This window comes from Venturia canescens, chromosome 2 (assembly GCF_019457755.1).
Source record: "Venturia canescens isolate UGA chromosome 2, ASM1945775v1, whole genome shotgun sequence".
Taxonomy (NCBI): Eukaryota; Metazoa; Arthropoda; class Insecta; order Hymenoptera; family Ichneumonidae; genus Venturia; species Venturia canescens.
In genome coordinates this window covers 826,301-845,811 of record NC_057422.1, presented here as the reverse complement: position 1 = coordinate 845,811, position 19,511 = coordinate 826,301, and the positions used below count along the sequence as shown (strand labels likewise).

At 40.9% G+C, this 19,511-nt stretch overlaps 1 protein-coding gene across 9 annotated transcripts in view; it reads right to left on the bottom strand.

Moving 5' to 3' along the window:
- Nucleotides 1–19,511, bottom strand: part of kek5 (kekkon 5) — a 184,563-nt gene that overhangs the window by 11,159 nt on the left and 153,893 nt on the right. The window contains exon 7 of one of the 9 annotated variants that reach the window (XM_043410815.1): nucleotides 3,172–3,272. The exons of the other annotated variants lie outside the window; for them this stretch is intronic. The gene's annotated coding sequence lies outside the window, so the exon portion shown is untranslated. The remainder of the gene's footprint in view (nucleotides 1–3,171; nucleotides 3,273–19,511) is intronic. 9 annotated transcript variants of the gene reach the window in all.

Genomic DNA, 19,511 nt, shown 5'->3' with positions numbered 1-19,511 from the left:
ATTTTTTTCCTATAATTATGCATCACGGTCGCGAGAGATGTGATCTGGAACCAAGCACAGTTAATTCGATGTGGATTGCGTGCTTATACTTTCGTTCATATATATCAAAGGAAAAGAATTTATGAAAGTGTATGGAAAGAAAAAAATCTAACAAACTTCTCATTTGTAAATCTTAGGATCCCTCAATCTCGGTGGAGAATTGTGGAAAATCCTGTAGAGCCTCGATGTCAACCGGACACAGATGGGAGAATGAAGAAAATAATGAGGCAATATGTTAATCGAGGCGGGGCGGAGAAACGATTCGGTCAAAGTGGAACCCCCAAGGGCTAAATTTTGTGAGTACATGCATATGTATATACATTTTAGTTGCGTGAATGAAATGGACAGCGAAATAAAAGAGGAAATGGGCCGAAAAGAGGGCGTTCTCCCGAGCGGACACTGGGAACGAAAATCCAAGGCTCTGTGTTGCGTATTATACATTCGTTGCCGCCGGTTCATTCGCTCACATAAATACAAACAAATGGAATAAAACTCCATACTTTGCAAAAAGTAACAAACAGTAATACCGTTGCGGTAAAATCACCGCGAGCGCTCAATGCTATAAAAGGGTTAAATTCGTTCTCGTGACGGGTAGGTAGAACCCTTTTTCGTAAATATATACAAGTTCTCCAGAGTTCAGGGCTTGTTGGCTCAGGAGGGATTGCCTCTTTCGCTTTTCTGGCTCCCCAAACGGGTATATTTCCATGTAGGGTGGTTTTAACCTTCGGATAATAAAATAGCATGTTGTTTTCTTTTGTTTATTTTTGTGATCGATACAATTAAATCGAACGTTAACGAACGATATTATGAAGATCAATGTAGCCTATTCCTGTGACTGAAAAATATAAATCCATGAAAGATTTTACGTATTACTACACCATCATGAAGGATTTTGAATGCTTTCGAGCAAAACACCATGAGCTACATCTCTGCGTCTGATTTAGAGGCAAAAACACACCACGCCCTCGGTTGAATATTGACGGCAAAAGGGAAACTTTGGTCCGTAGGAAAATTCACTTTCAAAGTTGGATGAATCGTTAAATATGATAATGAAAAGTCATGTACGTTGGAAGTACACGAGTTTGCGTAAAACTCGACGAGTTTTACCGGGAGTACATATTATACGATGTATAGAGGCAAAATTGTTAAATCTATGAAAGACGAGAAGCATTAAAATTGAAGCAAATAAACTATACATACTAATTAAGGTTGAAGTTCTAAAAGAACCAGAGAGTCTTAAAACTATACAATTCTCCTCGTTTGAAAGCTCTTGAAATATTATTTTAATTTTTTTCTTTATAATCCATGTGAATAATTGACTCCAAAAAGATTGGAATCGTGGACGATTTTGTTATTATCCGGTGTAATTATCCCTCGACCACATTTTATTGGCCAAGTTATTGTAAATCTCGATTTTATCATGTTTACACGCATGTTTCATGCTCCATCAGAGAGTTCTCCATCCTGATTAAGCCGTTCGTATATCTTCCCGTAACATAATCGCTTTATAGTTTCGGCGTCTCTTGCTTGGATAACCATAAACCAGCTGGACGAATTCGCGTCTGAGCCATTAACATGGGTACCGCATGCACTACACACCTGCCAAATTACGAGTGGCATCGCATCAATACGAGCATAATTACTCTCTCGAGACAATAGATAGACCCTATCGGCTTCTATATATTAATCGATTTTCATAATCGACCTTAATATCTGTTCAGATATTTTCATTGTTTCGCTATACACAATCAATTATTCCTTAACGTAAGAAAATTTATTTTTTTCAGAGAAAATTATTTATTATATTATTCGCTCGACACGATAAATCCAGGTAATAAATCGTTTGTCATTTGGCTTGATCAATCAGTCAATCTGAACGTAACGCACAAACACGCGAGCGCGCTTGGGAGTTCATTTGATCTCGACCTGGATGAGAAACTTTAATTACTAACGAAATATTGGCTAAAACGAAAGTTTCATAAAGTCGCGTTTGGAATGTTTCACCGGGCGGATTGTACATCCGAACGATTTCTAGAACTCATTTACATCGGCGAGAGTGCCACGTGAGATATAAACCAGACATTTAATAATGTAACTCTTCGTATTTACGAACGGTAGCAATAAGTTGGATTAAAAATTCTCCGAGGTTCGTTTATATATATGAGAAAAAGGCAGTGCATATAGGGGTATCCAGGGTCGTGCTTGGACGGGAAGAATTGGAAAACTGCAGGCTCAAGCAGATGGTGTTTCCAATGGAGGTTTATGTTTCGGCGATATCGAAATGTATCTAATGGCCGAGAGAAGCTTTCCTCGCCATTTCTTCCTTATACGAACTTCGTTCGGTTGCTTTTCATTTCATCTTCTCTCTCTCTCTCTCTCTCTCTCTCTCTCTCTCTCTCTCTCTCTCTCTTCTTTCTTCCTCCGACGCTCACTCTTTTTTTTCATCGATAAACCGTGAGCTACTCCGCCGCACTGGATTATTCGAAAAGTTTCAAAGTTTCGCGAATATTTACGAAACGACAGTACGAGGAAGAAAAAAAAAGGCAAATAAAGTACTGTTCCTACAGAGCCGAGCACGTGTGGGGTATGGGTACACAATCGATTGCATAAACTTTCCAAATAGGCTTGAATATCATATTATAAATCCGTGCACATTCGACGAGATACAGCTTACTCTCGTATCCGTAAATCGATCAGTGAATTGTGTCTGGAAATACTTTCATTAAGCATAGAAACTAGTTGATAATGACATTTTGAAGTTTCGAGTTCATTTCAGTGATTTCCAGCATTTACGGATGCAGTAGTCGGTATAAGGCCATAGGAATTAGGAATATAGGCGTTACGCTACTATACGCTTCATCTTATTTCATTTGTTATTCAATCGAATTTTTCCACTGAACATTGCAATCAGCGAATGGACATTTTCTGGTATGCTGGTATACGTTTTTCGTATTTTATATAATGTGTATAAGTTTTTGGCAAATATACAAAGACCTGTACTCAACACGATTCGCCAACTTTTGTTTCACAGCAATGGAAGAGGCTCCCGGATTCTTCATTATTATCCTCTTACAACTTAACACATCCAGAAAAAAAAATGGGGCACCACCACGAGATAATTAAGAACCTTACCTTTGACTACACGCGCCGTTATGACGTCGCTGGTGGGTCCGGGGGAACTCGTTAGCTACTCGGTGGTGTCTGTACCTTGCGGTTAAATTCCGCAAAGGCTCCTGCGGAGAGAGTGAAATAGAGAAAGAGAGAGAGAGAATGAGAAAAAGAGAGGCAGACGGAAAAAGTAAGGGAGAGGGGAGAGTCTTTATAAGCTGGAAGCCGTGGAGCTTCCATTATCGGGAAAATAAATAACGTATAGAAAGTATGGGGTAAGGGTCGGAGAGAGAGGGAGTTTATCCGAAAGATATTCGACTTTTGCGGTATTCCAAGGGATACCGGCTTCTTTTGTTCCTTTCATTGTCTCGTATTCGTAGCGTTCCTGACGAATAAACTCCGAATCACTATGTATACTTTGAAGCTAAATAAAGCTTTGCATCTCAAATGTGAAAATTATGAATATCTTCATAAGTGATTTAGTATTCCGATTAGGCAGTATTTTCACGTTTTATAAGTCAATATATGCAGCCGATGAAGATTCTCAAAAGGGAGAAGACAGACAGGAAACGCTCGAATCGGTTTAGAAAATTCGAAAAAGATACTTTTGAAAAGTTTTTTCTGTATCGGTTTTTCGTGTGAAAATCAAAACTTCTATCACGACTGTTCGCGACGATTTATTACAATAACTCCAACTTTCCCCCCGTTCCCGAGTCTTTCGACCCTCGTGCACTTAGCGAATAGACATAACCTTAAAAACGTAAAAGCCCTCCAATATTCCGAACGACTTGGGCAAAAAGCCAATACGCATGCACATAAATTCTTCTTATTACTAAGTCGATGCCAAGGATCCTCCCATTTTTACTTCGAACCTTCCTCGATAGATTAAAGTTCGTGTTGTCTTATTTTTTTCTGCGCGAGAAGAAACATGTAAATGTACGAAAAAAGGAAGTAAAACATAGAAAACTTCACTTCAACGATGGATGGTAAAAATCGATAATCATCCAAATTTTATTCGACGCATGGTATGAAGATTCCATTCGTAATATGAAAAGAAACTTTGATAATAAAAATACAAACTCCGCTACAAAAATTATTTATCAAACTGAAGAAAATTAAATTTTTTAGTCACTTCTATCGTAAAAAATAATGAGACAACGCGTGCAAATTTAATTTGCATGCTGCGTCGTTTTCACTATACGAGCTTTGTTCACAGCATCGCGTTTTTAGTCACTTCTTGAATATGAAAGTATTTATTGTCATCAAAGAGATGAAGTAAAAGGATTACAATATAGACGGGAGAGCGAGAGAGGAAGAAAAAAACAGAAGACAAGAGTCCTCGGCATTTGATCATATATATTTTAAGTCTCTAATCTTTCTCTACCCCGAAGCTCGATCCTTTATTATACTTTTATCGCATTTCTTTCATATCTCCGAAGCGCCGAAGCTTTGTGAAAGAGAGATCATGTTTCGCTTTTTCCCGTATTTTTTCTCTTACTTTTTGTCTCGTTTTTTATCACGAGATAGGGATGCAAGCGTGTATATGTATGCGTGAGAGTATACATAAACCGATTTCACTGTCGGTTCCTATACACGAAGTGTTCGCTAAATCGTATCCAGCACAGCTTGTATGCAGTCTTCAATTTACAAAAAAACAGCCCTCAGAATTTTTTTTCCTCCCATCCTAGAGTCTAGTTGTCAATTATTCAGTGGTAGCCAATCTTTAATCACTATCGAATAGACCCACAGGTAGTAATTGGTAAAGTCTCGGGATAATAAATATACTCGAGAGGTTTGTTATTTACTGGCCCGAGGCTCACCGAGACTTTTATTTCTCAACGAATCTTTTCGCGGTAGTAGGCTCGCATTTTGATTGTAACGAGAGCGACTCGCGTGTCTCTAGAGCATTCACCCGGCGAATCCTACATGTGCGGATTTTCGGATCCCCTGTATATATCATGCACATTCTCCATGAAACGAGATAAAAATCTCGCGTATCAAGACACAATGCGATTTTACCCAAGTGGCGCGGTGTCACAATTTTTTCATCCCCCTCCATCCGTAGCCGCTGCTCCGGTTTCATTCTAGGTAGAAATTCTTTCTGGCCGTTGGCGATGGTGGTTGGCGAGCTGTGGCCAAGCGCTTTAATCGAATTGGTTTATCCGTGCGTCAAGGCGAAAAGCTAGACGGAAGCAAAGGAGATAGAGCTTCGCGACCCGTTTACTTTAGCGCTTTCCCTTTTTCTTTTTATTTCATTTAAGCCCTCTCGCGAAGAGACAGAAAAGAGGGAAACGTAACTGGACTTGCTGCATTTTCTCTTCATTCTCCCTCTGTTTTTCTCACTTGTTCCTTTCATACCACCTTTTTCATCTCTTTTTATGCCTCATTTTCGTACATTGTATGTGTGTCATATAATTCGAGTATTTCTATTTCTTTTCTTTGAGTTTTTTACACGGCTCTCCTTCTCGGTGCACACGCATCCGGCATAATGCGAATTAAATTTCCGGGATGAAAGAACGCGCGGAGGTCGCATTTATGTTGCGTCCGGGAGCGCTTGCGAGCAGCGATCTTTTTGGCTCCGCTTTGTATATGATTATCGACCGCGAGAGCGGAGATGCGCAAGTGTGTTTGCTCCCGATCATTACTTTTGAAAGGTTCTCGGGATCGTCGCTAGCCGAAGCTGACACAGTGAATCGAGTCCGCTGTTCGGTTATTACCTCGGCACACTTCTGCGTCGACGTATAATCCCTCCAACCACGATAGAAATTTGACATTGCGAGTATACCGCGTTGGCCATGTTTGAAAACGCGAATGCAAAGGGGAAGCTCTCCAGTTGGAGTTGATTCGTTCCCGAGCGTCTTCGAACAACCCCTAAAATTCTTCTTCCTGCTTTTGCTTTTCGCCCCTCGGGCCAGCCGCCTTTCTCAAGCGTGTTCCGCTCTTTTCGCTCTTAACCTCGGCAAACTTTCGGAAAGTGGATTTGAAAGTATTCGAGCCGGAAGTTGGTTACGGCAGGGCGTTGTCGTATAAGCACGGTATAGAGGATGGTTGTTATCTCGCCGGGAATATTCAGTTGCTCAACAAATCAAGTACACGGAGGGTCTCCCCGTCGTAGGACCTGCAATACCGTTATAACCTACGGGCGTTCGACCTTCTTCCCTAATATAACTGGCCAGGGTGTCTGTGTAAACACACATATGTACGTATTAACGTAGAAATGGTGGATGAAGGGAAGTTGTAGATAATACTGTAGGAAAGTTAGGCTAGAACAAACGATATATAGCTTCGGTATAGGCGGTTATGCATTTCCTAATGTCCCGGGGTATATACCGATAAGACGCGCGTACCTTATCCTACACCCTACCTGCTCTTGTCGACCCTTATGGAATACGAGTCGGATTGCCATTTTCGAACGTACCAGCGTCATCTGTACAATGTTAATGCACATAACTGACCATTCATTCATTTTCAATGTCTCGGTATCTGTTATCGTTATTCCCTTTGGTACGTACGTGTGCGAACAAGCCAAATTGGGGTATCAGCGAAGCCTTCATCGTTGATTTCTGTGTGGCAACGTATATCGAAACGCGCGTCGAACGAAAAGTACTCGAGTTTTACAATGAAGCTTCTTTTTTCAAATACTTGTATCGGAGAATTGAATGAGATATATGCGTCTGTGTGTGTGTGTGTGTGTGTGTGTGTGTGTGTGTGTGTGTGTGTTCAAAGATGGTAGGCCGGGCTCGCGCGCAGATAAAGTCTCTGCGATTCCACCCAATCTTTCGAACCGCGTATCTAAATATCGATATAATCCTACTAGTTTTTCTTTCCATTATCACACCGAGATGAGGTGCTGCAGAGATCGAATTCGCGGGGATCTTGAGGAGAAAGTCACTGTTTATTTAACTCGCCAAGTTCTCGTAGCTCGATGCGCGAGACAGGAAGAAGATTCGAGCCCGGAAGACCTCCCAATACGACCGAAGATATCGACGATCTCTGTCTATCTCTGTCTATCGTATTCCCTATATTCGTCTCTTTCCATTGGCTCCGAGATGGACGTCAAGATTGAAAACCGCGCTCGGTGAGAGAGTACTTTTCAATCAGAGTGTGTTCTCGCCTCTCATTCCTCATGCACCCTTTTGCAAATCGAATTCACAGATCTCACGACTTTCGAATGTTTTATCTATATATATTATACATATATATATTACCGATTCGAGATGCAGATAGTTTAGGGGTGGTGAAACGACGTCTCGTTGCACCGTGACGTAATCAATCCGGGCATTATTCGCCGACGCGAAAGAGGTCGAAATCTCACGAGTTTTCGACTCATTTTCCAACGTTTTTCAAGTTTATTTCCTCTTAATATATATGTAATTCGTGAAAAATCTCAAATCGCGAAGGTCTTTCTTATTTGTCGCCCTTTATATATGCATAGAAAAGAATTTCTGTCTTTAAATAAATGCCCTATAGGCGATTCTTATTTCTGGAACGCGCAAAGTATTTTATACTCATATAAAAAAGTTGAAACTGCAACGATTGCGGGGATAAAAAGTTTCAAGTGGGTGGAAGACAATAATCTTCAAGTGGAAACAGATTAGAATACGTTATTTTGCAATATTATATTTTCTTAATATATACATATATATTTTAAAAATCCGTGTATCAGTTTAATCGAAAAGACTCTCTTAACATATATTCATTTCAAAGTCAAGTACGCTCGACTAGATATATAAACTTGATTCCGTTGATGAAATTCGGAGTCTATCGAACCTACCATGATATATATCTGTCAATGAATATATATACATAAATATCATGTTTTATATATAAAGGCACTATGTATTATATATATTATACATAGACATGTTCGATATAAAAGGACGCCCTTTCGAGCCATCAGACAAATCCCGAGTTTCTCCAAGCTCGCCAACTGATTGCTTTCTCGTTGAAACAAAACCAACCGACGATTACTACCCTCGAGCACGCTTCGCATTGCCAAAGGCACCCATTTTATGTTCCCAAGTATATAACATGTACTACAGATATACAGTCTACGTTAAAAGTTGTTACGTTTGCCAATATTATTATGACCATTATTAATAATAATGTATATTTATACGAACGAATTGAAAAAGTTCACATGGAGTTTTAAGGTTGTTATGAGCCTTAAAAAAAAGTAGCAGCGCATGAAATAACCGTAATAGGCGGAATTGTGGCAACTCGGAGAATATTTTTGTGCCATTTTTTAAATATAATCACGCGTCGTGGTTTGTCCCGGTAAAAAAATGTGGTAGATTTAACACGCCGAGCGAAGAAGCTGTTATATATGAGATAATACCAACTAGATTTTCCGCTAGGCTCTTACAAAGCTTCGTATGAAAGGGGGTAGGAGTAATTATTACGTACAATAACACGAGACGGAACGCGGAAAACTTAATAGCCAACTAATTATACGGAGCAAGGGTGAGAGAAGACACGGAAAAAGAGTATAGCAAGACAAAGAGCCGAGAGAAACTAGCTCATGTATAGCGATGTATCCATAATTCCTCGTGAAATAATACAGGAAGTTTCAAAGTTCGTGGAGCGGTATTTAAGGGTCGGCCGGTTCGCGCTCAGAATTTGACACCATCCGCATTTCCTCTTGCATACCAGATTTTCCACCATCAGCGTAATGAATGAATACGTCGTTTACGGCGGTGCATCGGATTCTAACGCCTTCAGAAACATGCGCGGATGAAGCTTTTTTCCTGAGGGCTTACGCCATTCAATTATTTTAAAAATAGCTGCATACGGTATAATTTATTAATATTCACAACTTTTATCCTCAGTGTATTTTATTTTACCGCGAGAAATGCTCATTACGGTGGGAGTGCTGTACAATCTTTTTGCCACTCGACTTTTATTCAGCCGCGTTTGGTAAAACATCCATTTCAACTCCATCCTTTAGCATGACCGTGCCGAACGGATTTTCCACAAGAGAAGGATCAAGCTGGAGGATTAGGAATTAAATCCTCCCACTTCGAGGCGCCGCTTGGAGTGCCAAATTGCTAGTGAACACCAGGCGTGGAATAATACCCGTCTCAGGTACATCCTGCCACCCTTCTTGCTCTTCCGCACCTGGGCTAATGTGTGACATCTCGTAAGACCATTTATCGTACAGCCGGTGTACCAATTAAATCTCTCAAACTTTTTTTCTTCGCGATATTTTATGGTCACGCTTTGTCTTGTTCTCGATTACCTACTATTTTTTCAAATGATTTTTCAACTGCTGTTGTTGTGATTTCATTTTAAAACGTATTCAATGGATTATGGGATGGTTTTCGGAAACCCGAAGCACTCGTTTGTGACGATAGAGTCGGGAAACAATTCATTCGCATAGCCTCGAATACCGGATCTGTGGGCATATGCGATATGCGGTTTCTCAAGTTTCCTCGCGCACCCTTCATTTCTCTTTGTTTTCCGCCATGCACACTCGAGAGGCCGCGAGTGTTGGGTGGGACGAGGAGGAAAGCTCGAGACTTTGGCTCTCTAATATCGCGACAATTTTGCATCTATCATGCGTCCCGGAATACGTCAAAAATATATTTTGCCTAGCAGTTTCCAAATGTTATATGCATGCCCGTTAAGGAGCAAAAAATAAGAGAGAGCAGGAGAAAGAGAAATGATCGAGTGTGCTGTTCCTGAGGAAAAAAAAAAACATTCCGACGAGCGAAAACGAGCGACTTTTATCGAGTATTTCGGAAATTCTTTCCGTTTTCTGAGAGAGATGTTGGCCGAATTGCTGCGCGGTGGAAAAAAGAAGGGTCGAGTGGAGAAACCGCGGACTGTACACGTCCAGGATACGTTCGCTATACGGATTGTTCATTCGAATTCGGTTATAATGTTTGGTGAACGTCATTTGGGGAAATAAAAGTAGCTCAGAAGTTTTGGCTGGTGAATTTTTACTATCTCGACTGTTCTCCGCAGTCCGGTCTTCTCGGACAGCTTGGGTGGAAAGTTGTTTTGCCAGAGCGGTGTGGGAGTATTAGGGGTGACTCTTGGTGCGAGATAAAGAACTTTATGAGTGGTGGTGTCGTTGTAGCTTGGATCACAGGGAAAGAGCACTTTCGTGCTTGCACCTCGTACATTATTGCTCGCGCACCGCAGCAAAAGAGAGAATGAGAGAGGGGCAGGCAGAGGGAGAGAAGGGAAAGAACATTTAGTGTTTTACGAGAGTGAGTGAGTGTAGCGGAGAGTGGGACTTTGAACGTGGTACAGGAGGCAGGAGGGAGAAGAAACAGTGGGAGCAAGAGTTGCCAAGCAAGAGAAAGAGAGGGTGCTAAGTTTGCGCGTGGGGGTCCTCGAGTTTGAACAAGTGAACTCTCGCCAACTCGAAAGGAGTGATACAGTAGTACATTAGATTGCTTAACTCGACAGTGACTTCGTTAATCGTGATACGTATACATGGACTGCGTGCGAAATGAAAATAATTAAGGCCGAATATTAATACGGCGAGAGATCTTTGTGAATCCGCGTCAGCGAAATGAGTTTGTTTATTCGAAAAAATGAATTTACTGTAGGAAAATTTATGATTACCACATAAATAATCTTATCGGCGACTTGTCTACAGTCTACATCCGAGTGGTGACTCTGCATTCAAGTCATGCGGGCACGAGCACAGAAAAGTGGTAGAATACCGGAGGAGACCTTTTATAATTTCTTGAAATTATACGTTTTAGCCGTCCCTTTGTCATTTTCTCGTTATGCGTGTTCCTCTTCGGTCCGTGAATAGGTATGCTAAATGGTATATGTATTATTGTGTGTGCTGCCGGCACATAAAATTTTCTACTCACACTGACATTGCTCAGCGCGAATCAGGCGTCACGCAAGAACAACAGAACTGACCTCGTCCTTAATCGTCGCCGGTCAATCACCGCGGAATGGATGTAACACAAGGGTTTGCGACCGATCCGCCTTATTCTTGACTTTAGAGGAATTAATTAATGAATTGATGAATAATAAAAGAAACGAATCACAAGGGAAACATTGGTGTAGCTTTTTCTACACGCTCTGAAATATTTTATTCATTACCCACGTCCGTTCAATCGACCTACCATTTGTTACTGAATCGCTGCATAATGAGAAATTTCTAGATTTTATCTTTCATTTTGTTCGCATAGATCGTCACGCCAAAAACATTGAGATTTGCTGTGGTCGCATCCACTTTCAGGACCCCCAATACCTTGGTGGACGATCAGTCCGGATCGGACATTAATTGAGCCACCAGTAATGGCTTTTATGTTGACGCTGATGACGTCGGGGCATATACAGCGCAAGAGATATCGATTCAATTACGGAAGAGAAGATGCATCCTATGTATAACGACTAATTAATTGTTGGTATCGATACGTCGATTAATAACCGCGTCCATGCTAAATCGTCGACGTACTATTCTTGGGCGTTAGTAGAGAAGACAGAGAATAAGTCGATCGAGCTTTCGATCATTTACGTCGACGCATACATATGTCGGAGAAAAACGTAAAATTCATACGATCTTGTAGAGTTTTGCGTGAGGGACGCATCATTAAATTTTTATTATTTTATAATATAAATGTAAGTAGAGTAATATAGATTTTTTATGTCAAGTCTCTTCGCGATCTTTTCATTGACTCCTCGTCCGTTCTTCATCTGCCTTCTTGATCGATTCTCGAAAATAATAGAAAACCTCATCATCTCTCCGCCAAGATCATCATTTCTCCGATATATATTTATTCATAGTGCACTTTTGAACGTGAACTCGAGTGACAAACATCATTATTAATGAAAATTCATCATCGAAACAGGTAGCTTGGTAATTAGACGAATTGCTACTTATGATAATTCGTTTAACAATTGCATGCACGACGAAGATCTCCGCCGTTCTCCTTCGCTTGAAACATACGCGAGGTGTGACTGCTGGAATGTTTTGGGACGGAAGGGCAAAGGGTCATGCTTCAAGGAATGCTGCAAGAGGGAATTGCCCGTCTGGGGAATGACCCTATCCGTACGGACTAGGGAGCCACACGGGCACCAGGTTACGTACATAAATTGAAAAATACACAGAAAATCTATTAGATTTATTTAAAAAAAATTATTAAATTTTTTGTTTTTTTTTGCGATTTATTGTCATAATTCAACTCTTAATAACTACGCCGCAATGCCCAGCATCATTTTTGTTGTCTGGTAGGTCGCTTCGACATCGTCCTGATCTGTCAGTTTGAAGAGTACGGGGGCGCGATGCGACGGAGTTGAGTTTTCTCCGATATTCCAATCGAGGCCTGATCAAGTTTTTACTGCGAACGCAGTCCGTTTTGCGGGTGTCAATATTGGTTTCGTAACAAAAGGCACGAGATGCAGATGGTGCGCAATATGGTGCGAAACAAGCGCTACAGAAACGAAGTTCGCATGTAATAACGGATTACAGATCTGGAAAAACTCGGATGATTCTTTATTCAGCAGATAAATATATGAAAGTACCGCGAATAGGATACCTTTTGTCCGTTTGGTAATTTGGCGACATCCTAATGACTGCGTCAATCATTTTGCGCGGTCGTGTTATCGCACGATCCTCATATCCGCAGTTTCTGAATTGCTGTCAGTGACCGGTGCTACGTGTAACGCATTTGCACAGCATCTGGGGATCCTCGCCTCTTCACAAAACACATTGCCCATCGTTATGCTCGAAAAACAAAGTGGGACGTGCCCATCGCTGAATAATTCATCGTAGATTTTGACGGAATTTTTATTTTTTTTTGCTTTTCATTTTAAAAGTACGTTAAAGTGCACCCCTGTGATTTGTTGGCGTATTGATTCATAGAAATCACGATCAATGGCTCGTAAAAGCTTGACTAAATTTTACTGCGATCCGTGCGGTCGTTACCACCATTGCTGCACCACCAACCTCGCCGTTCGGACTCTCTGCAACCTCACGTGTGCTTAATATTCCGAGGGACTATATTGCTCCCCATGCTGCATGACAAGTAGCCACGCGATACTTCGAAGTCTACGATTTTCACCCCTTAATCCCTTCTCTTCGCTCGCTCACTCACTCTCTTCCTTTCTCTCGCATTTTCAATTTTTTAACGATTAAATTTAACGAAATTTAAAGCGAGGGTTCGAACGTAACCTCTGCAAAAGTGGAGAAACCCTCGCAAACGTATTATATGCATAGAAAGCATGATCGAGCTATCGTTTGAAAATTCCGCAGATTCATTGGAGTTATATTTATTTGGCATTACAGAAAGGAAAAAGCTTATTTTCATCCACATTACACAGAGGGGTTTATCCTTGCTCGGCACAAACCATTTTACGTGTATTTAGAGAACGTAACTTCACACACACGGCTATGATAAAATTCTGATAAGAAAAACTAGCATCCGGGTCGGGGGTAAAAATATTGTCTCAATTCTCGAGGCATTTGAAGTGAAGCGTGATTGCAGCACATGTTGTTGTTCCCGAAGCGGTAAGAAGATTTCCGCGATTCTTGGACTAACCGGTATACAGTTATTATTCCGCAGTACCACATTTGCTCCTGTATGTCTCGGACTGCTCGTGATCGACGGACCCCAACAAAGAATGAGATACAGTTATGTCAATCCGTGTTATTTTCTTTTACGTCTGTGTCCAATCATTGTAAAGTTTGCCCGTAACATGTTCGACTTTCGCGAGTATATTCCACCTGAGGGAAAAAAAGTACAACCGGGCGGAGAGTTAAGCCATTGGTGTATGAATCCAAAGCACAAGCGTACAATTCCAGCTCACGCTCTTGGCCGCTCTGGGAGTGACCTGGATCAGACCTTACGGTCGTTGACCCGCTCGCGATTCGCCCTTACACTCATACCTATCCCAACAATTTTAATTTGTTAAACTACCGAACTTTATTGTTATTCATTATATTCATATACACTGGTCAAGAGTTTTTGTTCGTGACACATTAAACTCTCGTTACGGCTGAAAATTAAAATTTCAGAGGCTTCAATATCACCGGACTTGAATTTAACAATCGTTTTCACTCATTTTTTGTTATTTCTCTCATTTTACAAGGATACAACATATGGAAGGGAGGACAGAGGTTGCGGAGATGTCGTGTGACATGCCCTAAATCGGAATACATTTATCTCCTTGTATCTCTTTCTTTCTCGCTTCTTCTCTCTTCTCGATGTCCCGAAAGAAGTTTCCGTCACTCTTGGCTTACTTATTCTACTCGACTCTACTTTATTGCCGTACGAGATCGCAATACGTGCTTCAGCTCGAAGTTCACCTTCGGGAAAACTCTTCTATCGTATCGTGGACCAAGGTAGACTATGCACTCGAGTCAGGCAACGATACGAATACAAATAGGATCGACACGAGCCTGCAACGCTGGAAAGCCACTACCGATTTTTCTCTACTTATCTCCGTGACTACCAATTTGCAAACGAGTTTTGCTTTTGTCATGGAAACCGGATTCTTATCTCCGATATGTGAATAAGGATTTTCTCGTATCGCTTGATCCGGCCTTTTCTCAATTTTCTTCTCATACATTTATCAACATTTTCATCCTCCAGATTCCCCATTTTCGTACTATTCAACACCTGTATACCCGAAATATTCCCTTCGTTCGACAATGAAAAAATCTGTTATAACGATTATTTTGGCAACATTAACTGCTACTATGAATAAACACGACTGTTGCAACGTTTACACTGCACCATGGAGGATTCTCTTGGCTTCACAGCAAGAGCCCGAAACCGTAATATGACCCATCTTACTAATAAGAAATGCAAATTATTCTGAATATCCATCATCCTGGGGACGAAGTGGAAATTCGCTGACGTCAGATCTCCGGAGAACATGAGAACGTGAAAATTACTGGCGGCATTTGCACAATCTACAGATTATGCATTTGTATGCGAATATTAAATTGTATTCGGGCCAATTGAATGGTCTATATAAATTCTATTTAAAGTTAGATTTTAAAGGAAAGCACACAATCGTTTCCGACATCGCGTTTCAAAATTCATGCCGATCGAACAGTCGTTCCCATTTCTATACATTATGGTCAGGAGTTATAGGTTATATTATTAGGATATTTCAAATATTCGAAACTGAGGTCATTTTGTTAAAGTTATGATTTCGTGTTGAGATATTTTTTGAGGGTTTTCTAATCGAAAATCACGTTCACGGCTCGAGTAAATTCGCATCGAATAGGTCGATTTTTGGATGAAAATTCTTTCCTCGGACTTTCGTATACTTGCCAAGACTTACGTGCCGTATCGCAAGATTTCTTATCGTTTTGACAATCGGCCTGATTCCTTAGCACGCTTGCCAACCAAAGGGGCCGGGGCCACTTGTACTGGCGCGAAGAAATTTTTTTGCGTCCCTTTTCTCATTTTTCCCCTTCCCTTTCTCTCTTGCTCTCTTGTCGTTTTTTTCCCGTTACACCAGACTGAACGCTTTCCATTGGTAATATCAGAGCCGTGACTCGTTCTCGTCACGCAATAACACGTACACGTGTATAATAGCTGGATATTTATACCAGAGAAAGAGCAGTGTATTCGCGAGCCTGTAGGGCTATTACGGAATCTGTATTTCAAGGCAAAATAGCGTACAAAAGACGCGATGTGAAACTGCCTTTTAAGGGGGTCAAAATACAAAGATACTGCATGAACTACTATAATAAATTTTGCTATAAAATTCGTAAAATTTATTTATTTTGTGAATTATTTTATGCGACAAGAGTTTGAATAAAAACATACCACGCGTGCTCCATTTTCTAATAAGAATATTCCTGTTCAATCGAATAAACATTTAACACCGAGTGTTTATTTTATGGAATTCGTCTCGATCGTTATGTAGAGAAGATTTGTTTGAGATTTCTTGTGTGAAAATATGAGGAAAATGTGTTTCATGCTCGCATATATACGTGTACAACTGCATATTCTATTTTCGTTGCATTCCACCAAAGATAGTTGAGAATAGTTGAGATGCATGGACGCATGCATGCATACATCTTGGCTGACTTTGGGGCGTCTGTCTTGGCCACATCTTCTGAAAATATTCAACGCTCCAACAGGGGATAGAGAGAGAGAGAGAGAGAGAGAGAGTCGGTGGAGATTCTGACAGTGAGAGGAAGAGAGCCAGAGGAAAAGAATGAGAGACGACGCGAAGAGCAAGTTGGCGCGTTCATACATGGGCGTCGTCCAGCACCGCGATGTCCTCTGTGAGTCAGCGGGACTTCAGACCTTGGTGCATCGCAAACATTCGTTTGTACTTCTATAGGGCGCTTTATAGAATTTGCCTTCAACGCGGCTTGACGCAGCGAGTGAATCGTACATTCTTCTTTTTTACTTGAAAGTTATTTACTTCTTTCCCTTACGATGTATCGTTTATCATGAGAGCACCGATCGATGATAGCAAGCGTGTCCAGAGTGGTGTGACGTCAGAATGCCAAATGCGCATGGAAGAAGTAGCTTCTTTCTTATTTATAACGCGAATTCAATTCGTTTCGAAGTGCAGTCGCAAATTTTGTCGCCACCGCTGTACACATATTTAGACGGGATACAGGTACACGTATGTTGAAGGAATAGACGAAAGCGTGACCGAGATGTGCAGTTTTGCGCGCAGTAGGAAATAACTCGTCTCTCACTTTCACGCTTCCCAGTTTCCTGTCTCGCTGAATCCGCGTTGATAAAGTTGTGGTCCGAGTGCAGAAGTGCCGCAGTTACGTATTGCGAAAAGGATGAACTTCTTCGTGGTATAAAATTCTCTGTTCTTCCAACCGTACGGGATTTTCCGTGTCGAATGCCACGGAATATTGAAAATAAAATACCGCATTACGTTCCCGCGGCGGTAACTAGTTTATTCTAAGGTTAAGAAAAAAAATGAATGTACTCGCTAAAACGTATTACCGCTGGATGAGATAGAGCTACTTTCGTTGATTTTTTTTTCTCAAAACAGCTACAGCGCGAAAAAGGAATGCGAAAAAAACTGAATACCAAGTCAAGCGATAAGGCGACGAGCCAAGATTCAGAGTGGAATAAAAGCTAGAGGATGGGGTGGAAAAAAGATCATGACGCTCCTTTTAGCTAAACGACAGGGGAAGATACATGGAGGAAAGGGAGAAAGTGGGAGGCAGAGGGGGGGAGTTAAGGATTGCGTCGTATCGTAGCCTCTCGTGAATTTCACGTGCACTCCTAATTTCTTACTCTTAAATTTCACGAGAGAAAAATCTACGACGCGCTCTTAGATTTTGACCTCAAGAGAAAATTGGAACGCGCTAAGATAAAGGGTCGCGTCGGAGAGTATATTCCTATATCTTTTAAAAAAGATATTAGGAATATTTCGAATCGGAAATTTGTACCACTTGAAAAAAATGGAGCAGCATTTAGATTCGTGTATATCTTGTTCTGCTTTTTGGCTTGCGTTTTTTTTTCAATTTTATCGTGTTCAAAACGTAGAGTGCTCGTTGAAGTAGGGAAAAATATGGTCGAAGAAGAGTGTGGAAGATTTCCGCGTTCGATTTCAAAAGCTTAATGAGCTATTCATCGCTTTCCCTAGAGTTGCCTGTTCTCTCCTTCCACTTTCTTCATTTGTATGAATTTCTCTCGTATATTTCTCCTTCCTCTTTCTCGATTTCTCATTACTAGTTGTAAGGGATAATTTCCCTCTTCGGTCAATTCACGAGTTCGTACGAAATACACTCTCTGCTCATCCGAAACAAATTCAGTTCAATAGGGAGTGTAATTTCAAGTGTTTTCATTTCACTCTATTTTTTCAAGCTGCGATTTGACTCGTTGTCTCGCTCCATATCCATCCTACGATGATCCTTATTTCCGTTTTTGGTTACATTGAATTGCGAAATCCGTATCGTACAATTCTTTTCCTTCTCTCTCTCTCTCTCTCTCTCTTTCGCAGCGAGTTTCACCAATGAGAGACATAATATTCGATATTGGTGAATAAATCTCAACGGAAGATTACACCCGGATGAGTCATAGCGGCTTATAGGAGAGATATGAGATACGTTGAAATGTGTGACGATTGCGTTGGCGCTTTGATGTGGTCGCAGAAATAGTTCGTCGCAGTAGTAATCTTGAATTTCCGTTCGCAGTTTCATTTATTCCTGTTCGAGTTTTGTTTGCTCTCTGGGCACTCTCAAAGATCTATATTCTCGACCGGTTCAATTCACAATTGCCAACCCCGTTATTCGTTACTTGTTTTATTTCATTACGAATATTACTCTAGCATTATTATTTCTATTAACATCAGTTCAATATAAACATTTCTGTAATACGTCTTGAATAAGCAATCTACGAATAGGATTATTCGTTCGTTTGAAGATCACAGCACAGCCAATTTGGTGCGCGTAGTCCTTCATATTCCATCGTTCGCAGCAAGAACTATACGATACTAGTTACATTCACGAAGCTTGCTAGCGTCTGGAATACGTACTATCAAGAGATTAATGCCTCTCCCGCTCCTTTTCTTTGCCTATACTGCTCTTTACATGTGCATTAACCATTGAACCGTAGTAGAAGCGGTGCGGAGGTCGGTTAACGAAGCCAGATGGTCTATATACAGTTTGCCTGTTAGAAGAGGCGAAATAGACAGAAAGGGAGGCAGAGGGGCAGAGAGACGGAGGCTAATGCAGCCTTCACTGATTGTACAGCCATAGAATCAGCGAGGAAGCAGCAAGGATACAGCCTCATCCTTTTCAAGGCGCGACAGTTACACCAATGAATCTTTTCTAAGACCGTATGATAGTCTACGAATAAATCAACACCTCGACTCTTGCTATCTTGCATTTATTTTTCTCTTGCAGGACTTTTTTCAACGTTTCGTACCTTTTTAGCGACCTGATAAAAAATCATGTCTTTATTCACAACTTTTTTGTTACACATTTTTTTTCGCCGATTAGAGGAATGTTGTGCAAGAATTTTACGAACAACCGTTAACGGGATTGGATTACGAATTTCGTCTGATCCGTTGGAATCAATGATAATTTAATTATTTTCAAGTACAAACTGTGATATATGCAGAATACAGTTAGTCAATATTTATCCACTCGATCCCGTTTTTTGTCTTCTTTATTAGAAACTATATATGGCATTGAAGTAAATTGCTCCGAGTATGAAACTTTTCTTGTTTAATTTATTTTTCTATGTTTCGAGACAGTTTGTTCCAGACACGGCTGTAACTAGTCCTCCTGCAACGGCCATTTTGAAATCGGGATATTCCGTGATCTCATTGCTGCGTTTATCCCGCTATAACTTCTAGCTAATCCAAGATTGCCACCAAGATCTACCGATGCGGTTACTTTTCTGTTTTCTCCATCGGTAGAACGTGACGTCACCGTATACCGAGCTAAT